This window comes from Talpa occidentalis, unplaced genomic scaffold, assembly GCF_014898055.3.
Source record: "Talpa occidentalis isolate TD23 unplaced genomic scaffold, MPIMG_talOcc4v2.1 talOcc4.4, whole genome shotgun sequence".
Taxonomy (NCBI): domain Eukaryota; kingdom Metazoa; phylum Chordata; class Mammalia; order Eulipotyphla; family Talpidae; genus Talpa; species Talpa occidentalis.
Window position 1 is genome coordinate 16,510,882 of NW_023604295.1, and position 6,682 is coordinate 16,517,563.

At 34.6% G+C, this 6,682-nt stretch overlaps 1 long non-coding RNA gene across 2 annotated transcripts in view; it reads right to left on the bottom strand.

The window, feature by feature from the left end:
- LOC129146714 (uncharacterized) overlaps nt 1-3,553 on the bottom strand; it is an 87,633-nt gene extending 84,080 nt beyond the window's left edge. For both annotated transcript variants that reach the window (XR_008553779.1, XR_008553778.1), the window contains exon 1: nt 3,500-3,553. This is a non-coding gene — a long non-coding RNA (uncharacterized LOC129146714). The remainder of the gene's footprint in view (nt 1-3,499) is intronic.
- Nucleotides 3,554-6,682: the final 3,129 nt, after the last annotated feature.

Here is a 6,682-nt window from a genome sequence, read left to right on the forward strand (position 1 = left end):
ATTTATTTATTTATACACATATCGAGGTACAGGAGAGATGTGCGTGGGGGGGCAAGAGGAATCACCAGAGACAGAGCGGGGAACAGAACAGGCAGACTGACGAAATACACTGCTGAGGGGAGCAGCGGGCGAGACAGGAGAGGTCTGCCACTCCATGTGGAACCCTCCCCGCCCAGCCGGTATCGAGCTGGCGCTCAGAGGCTGTGGACAGCTTCACGGCACTGCGCTCAACCACCTGCACCACCAGGTGAGGCCCATATTTGACTGTTTAGAAGAATAGTTTTCAAAAGAAATAAGTAGCAAGTGATCCCACCTCTTTGAAAGAAACAACTGATAATATGTGTTATAATGCTAATATTTGAGCTTTCCAATAAAAATAAAACTTCAGGATATTTATACAAGAGTTTGAAGTATTCTATACTTAAATACTATTCTGACCATAATATTGTTGATGTTAACAAACCAGAATTTTTTCCAATATTGTATTATAAAATACTTTTCCTTTTGGGTGCTCTACATAACTTAGGTAACCATATTTTTCAAATGACTAATACATAATGTTATAAATCCTGAACAGGCGAAAAGTCAAAACAATGGATTCTAATGTAAGAGAACAAAAGTTTATTGATACAGTTTCATATTCTCCATCACAAATAGTCACTAACAAACTATCACTTGTTGAGTTTTGGTATAATATAAAAGTATAATATTCACAATTATCTGAAAATAATATTAAAATCAAAACTTATATACTTGTATGTGCAATATTTCATACAATATAATAAATGGAACATATACAGATGTGAGAATTCAGCTGTCTTCTATTAAATAGAAAATAAAAATGGAACTATAATTCCTAACTTCTCACTGATTTTTTTTAAAGATTTATTTATTTATTTATGCAAGCACTGGGTACAGTCAGAAGCGCGGGAGGGTGAGAAAATCCACCAGAGTCAGAGCAGGGAGCAGAGCAGGCAGAAGGACCGAAGTACACTGCTGAGGGGAGCAGCGGGAGGCAGGAGAGGTCTGCGCGCCATGTGGGACCCTTCTCTGGTGGCCGGGGAGCAGCCAGGGATCGAACCGGCGCTGCAGAGGCCGCGGGCAGCTTCGCAACCCAGCGCTCAAACGCTGCGCCACCGGGAAGGCCCCCTCACTAATTTTTTATTATTATATTTCTCATAAAATTGTCTCACCATGTTAATATTAATTTTACTTGAAATTGAATTAATAAAAATATTTCATAAATGTATGGTTTATAGTTTCAAATGCAATATATATCAATAGATAGAATTTTCATAAACAAAAACTCTTTCGGGCTTTTAATAATTTTCAAGAGTATAAATAAGTACTGAGAAAAAACAAATTGAGAACCCTCAGTGAAGAAGAATAGGAAAATTGGTACCTTGGAGGCTATTCAGGGGTTATTATAATATTCTCAGCGGTGACTAAAGGAATTTAAATTCAGCAGTCATGAAAAACAAAGAAAGGAAAAAAAATGATTTAGGACACTCATAAATAGTAATAACTGACCTAGATAACTGATTAAATATCTGGGTAGAAGAAAAAAGAAAGGTTGAACAAATCAAGTTTGTAAGTCTGTGATGAAGTGAATGTCATTATCCTAGTTAGGCAACAAAAGGAAACAAACAAATATAAGTATAAAATAGAGACTTGATAATGGGTAATGAAATCTATGAAAGCTAATGTATAAACCTTCTAAATATTTATCAGCAGAAAACTAGGTTAATTTTGTCACTATTCTCTATTGGAAAGGTGGCATCTTTTGTTAAAGGCATCAAGCACTGATCTTCAGAATACTATTACCTAAATTACTATAGCAAAGGTAAGCACAAAGAATGAATAAAATGGTTATATATAACAATATTCCTGTTTTATTCTAAAACTAGCATTCCAAACCCAGTTAAAGTCAATGAATCAGTTCCCTCTGGGAAATATTCCTCCTGTTTCTTTTTATTGGCATGTGTTATTTTTGTTGTTATTAGAAACACTGAAAAACTGTCAATTATAACTAATTAACACTTGCAGCAAAGGCATTTTTAATGATAATGATGTTTTTGTTGTTTTTTTTTCCTACCCAGGGGACTCCAGGATTTTCTTACAGGTCAGTTTTATGTTTTGGGCTGAAATAACTGAAAATTATTTGCAAAGACAACTGCATTACCATAAACGAATGCTTCTGGGCAATTTCAGGCATATCAGTGATCAGAAATAAACTCTTTAAAGAAATATCTTAAGTCAGAAGATTTATTTTTTCATTCACATACTTTGAGATTATATATGAAGCTGTATAAAACTTAAAAAGGAAAAAGTTGCTTTGCTTAGCGCATGGTATATAAATCCCAGTGTTTTACAAAGAAGCTAAAGATATTTTCTCTATGTTCTCATCAAACTCATCACCTTGATTGATGCTACAAATGAAAATAAGTAGGAGGGAGTAGGTTGCTAGGAATCTGAAAGATCAATAAATTAAAATAAACTGCTTTACTATTCCTTTTGTGGAATACTATTAGCATTCATATCGTTACCCAATAAAACTGTCACCTTAAATATTGTATCCTTAGAATAATAATTAAAATCTAATATAGTAAGGAATTCAATCTGCAAGCTTCCAATTTCTGTGTAATGTGATTAGTTGATCATGTAAAACTATTACAGATTATTATTGCAATTCAAGGTAATTAAACTATTTAAAGACAATGATTTAATGTGTATATACAGATATACAAAAATTCATACACATATACATAATATTTCTTGGTTTAAAATGCCATTTTTCATACCTTCCATCTATGGATAAAAACTTAAAGTCATTAAAGTCATATATACAATCTTTAAAAAATAGTGATAACCCCTAAGAAGCCAGGGATATACAGTGATATAATGACAATATAATGATAACACTTGTCCTTTATGACACTACTTATCAACTTTGTGAATGAATACTCATGTAGAAGAACAAAAAAAAGCAAAACAGAAAGAACCACATCAAACTCCATGCAAAAATCAAAGTCTGTTAAATTATGGATGCGATAAATTTTCCCTCTAAAAACTTATTTCCAATACTATATGATGGAGGAGTAAGTCAATATCACAATCCCAGAATTGCCTATTATTTAATAATTGAGAAAACATTGAACTCAAACTTACATTCCTGGCACAGTTACCTACATTTGTCTTTAATTGAATGTGAACCTTAGCTTCTATGGCAATACTTAGTAAACTTTATTTTGAGAAAATGAATAATTTAGAGTTGTTAGTGAGTATAAATGGACATTCAGTGTTTACCAATTGCTTAAGATTCCTGAATGTCTATTGACCAATTCCTAACTCAGATCAATTAAGAAAAAAATAATAACTTTTTCTTAGAGAATAGAGATTATAATGTGAATAATTAAAATGCAGATGGCAACAATGAAATAAAATGGCCTGATAAATAACTAGACCAGGGGCTGCAACAGAACAAAGATTCTATGCTTACATATTTTTCTTTCAAGATGCTGACTTCATGCTCTTTCATTTTAAATTGGTTTTCTCTAAGCAATAGAAATGTAAACACTGAACATTCTACTGTTGTTATGACTAAGGGCTTTCTCTCACATTGCTTGTCTTTCTTCTAGAGTCTAAGTTTGAACATTTTCAGGCATAAACTCTGAGGAAATGTGGCTAGCTCTTTGCCTTTGTGCTAGTTGACTATGATGTGATAATTCTTCTTAGCCTAGCATTGATCAGTGATTAAGGAACTTACTTATTCATGCATTCAGAAGCTTTGGGGCCAAGTTATTTGAATTAGATATTATTAACAAGGAGGAGAAAAGAATGTGTATATAGAAGGAATCATTATAGATCTACCATATATTTCTGTTTCTCAGATCTGGGTCAAAATTGTGCTGGCACTAACATTCCTATACCAATGTGTCCCTGGCTTCATTATTAGTCGTATTTTGGAAATTCTTATCAAATTAAGATATAACCTTAATATTGCTCTGAAATAACAAAATCTGACTCATGTGTATCCTATGACCTAGTTTTCTCAGTTAAAATTCAAATAAAATCCATATCTTCATTTGCTGCTCAAATTCACATTGATGATAGCATTCCTTTATGACAATATCTAATGCAGTGTTTGTGATTGCTGCCTGCCAAAAACCTACCTGCCTGCTGAGAAAATGTTGGCATTTATTTATTTATTTTTTAATATTTTATTTTATATAATTCTTACATCATTTTTCATTTTTGCACAATGTATGCATTTTCATTTTGGTTATTGGTTATATTCCCCATACAATTGTACCCCCCTTATTTTGACCCTAGTCCTTCCTCTCCCTGCCCTTCTCCCCCCCCCCATAGTGTGTCTCTGGTTTATAGTTGCTTGTTGATTTGATTTTCACTTTGTATTAATTAGTCTTTTTCCTGGTCCCTTATTTAGGTTTTCTAAATTCCTGCTATGAGTGAGACCATCTGGTATTTTTCTTTTTCTTTCTGACTTATTTCGCTGAGCATGATCCCTTCTAGCTCCATCAATGTTGCTGCAAACTGCATGTATTTATCTTTTTTGATTGCTGAGTAATATTCCATGGTGTATATGTACCACATCTTCTTGATCCAGTCATCTATTTTTGGGCATTTGGATTGTTTCCAAAGCTTACCTATTGTAAATAGTGCTGCTATAAACATAGGGGTGCAGGTGCCCTTTGGAATTAATGTTTCTGTGTCCTTTGGGTAAATACCTAGGAGTGGAATTGCTGGATCATATGGAAGCTCTATGTTTAGTAGGTCCAGAAATCTCCACACAGCTCTCCATAGTGGTTGGACCAGTTTGCACTCCCACCAACAGTGCAGGAGAGTTCCTTTTTCTCCCCAACCTCGCCAGCATTTGTTGTTGCTAATTTTTTTTAATATGCCTGCTGAGAAAATGAATAGAGCTTCCAAAGTTCTTTAGCAATATTGTTGAGACTGCCCATATTCAGATTCATTTAAGAGAATCAGTCTCTGTTAAACGTACATGGGAAAAAAGTAGTAAAATTTCTTTACATGCTTGCCACTCTTTCCATCCCACCCTCACACAAACATTGATACAGCTAATGAAAAATGCCACCTTGCCTGATTACTTTGTACCATTTATTAATCCCCTATTTTATGCTGCTATATTCTTAATGGTAGTTTTCATATTTTATATGAAGAAAACACACTTAAAGCAGAAATCAAGCCCCATATTTCTTTATTTTTCTAGCACTTAGTATATCCTCTTGTAAATAAAAGATCATTTTTTTTTTTATGATATATGATGGTGGAAACCAATGGAAGTAGAAAGAAAAATTGTATAGAATAAGCTATATTTACCCCATGTCAATATTAAAACAGTGAAAATTTCTATGCAGGCAAAGATTAGTAAGCATTCAGCGTTCTTGTAATCCATTCCTAATCTGTAAAAGATTTTTACAGGGAAAAGAGATAGAGCGTGAGAAAATGAGGAAGGGGAAGGAGTAGTAGAGAATATCAAGAGAGGAGGTGAAAAGTTTAGGTAAAGTGGAGAAGGCGTAAGAATAAAAGAATGAATCTCTTCACGGAATTGAGAGAAATGGGTTATTTGCTAATGTATCAACACCCCTCAGGGCTGATGTCTCCCTCCAGAAACTTGGAGAGCACATACTTAACCTACTCAGAGGAGTTGCAGCATCCCCTGGCTGGCTTCTGCTTTCTTCCTACGTGCCTTATTTAACCGAATGTTAACCTTTGTTTAAAGACAGTTTTCAGAATTGTAGGGCAAAAAGACCATGCGATATTCTCAGATAATACACAACCAGGCCGATTTAAAACTGTGTTCAAGAAACCGCAGTAGTTTGAAATATCACAGGAAAATCAAGGATCACAGGGAAATCAACAGCAGTGGGCTTCAGAGTCAGCAAGGGGAAGGTGCTGTCATGAATAAAAGCAAGTTTGGCGCCCTCTCTTTCCTTTCATCTCCTCCCCTCCAATTTCTGAAAGTGGAAACATATATATCTGGTCATTTATGTTGCCTGCGGAGCTCTAATGACTGCTCTGCTAGGGAAACCTACTGAGCTGGAGGTAGAAAATAATGACTATCAGGCAGAAGATGTCATCTCAAAGGTCAAAGAGCGAAACTTGCAAGGCTTCTGCATCGGATTGTAATGCTATCCGAGGCGGCTACTGAGGTGGATTCACTCTGGCACCAAAGTAATTTGTCTCTAAGCAGCTTCTGTTGAAGTAGAGAAACTCACATTACAACAGTCGTCACTGAAATGGGTTCCTAAGGGTCAGTGATCCAATTGCAGTTACAAACTTCCCAGGAATTCATAAATGCTGGAATCAGAAACCACAGATCACGCGCGCCAGCTCTGTCCTACTTACTTTGTTTTTATGAACTTACAATTGACTGTGTAATATTGCAATAGATTATTTTCCAAGTTCATTTATACCATTATTTTAATGGTGATGTTCACCACACATAGATGCCCTCAAACTTAAATCTAATTGAAGGATTGTATAAAAAAGAATTAGAATGATTGGGGTTTAATCAAAGAATGGCATATAGATTTTTTGGTATTATTTTTTATTAACTTAAGCGCATTGAGGATTATTATGGATATAATATAGAATAGGTCTCTAATTTAGTAGCCTTATATTAGAATTCACCAATCTG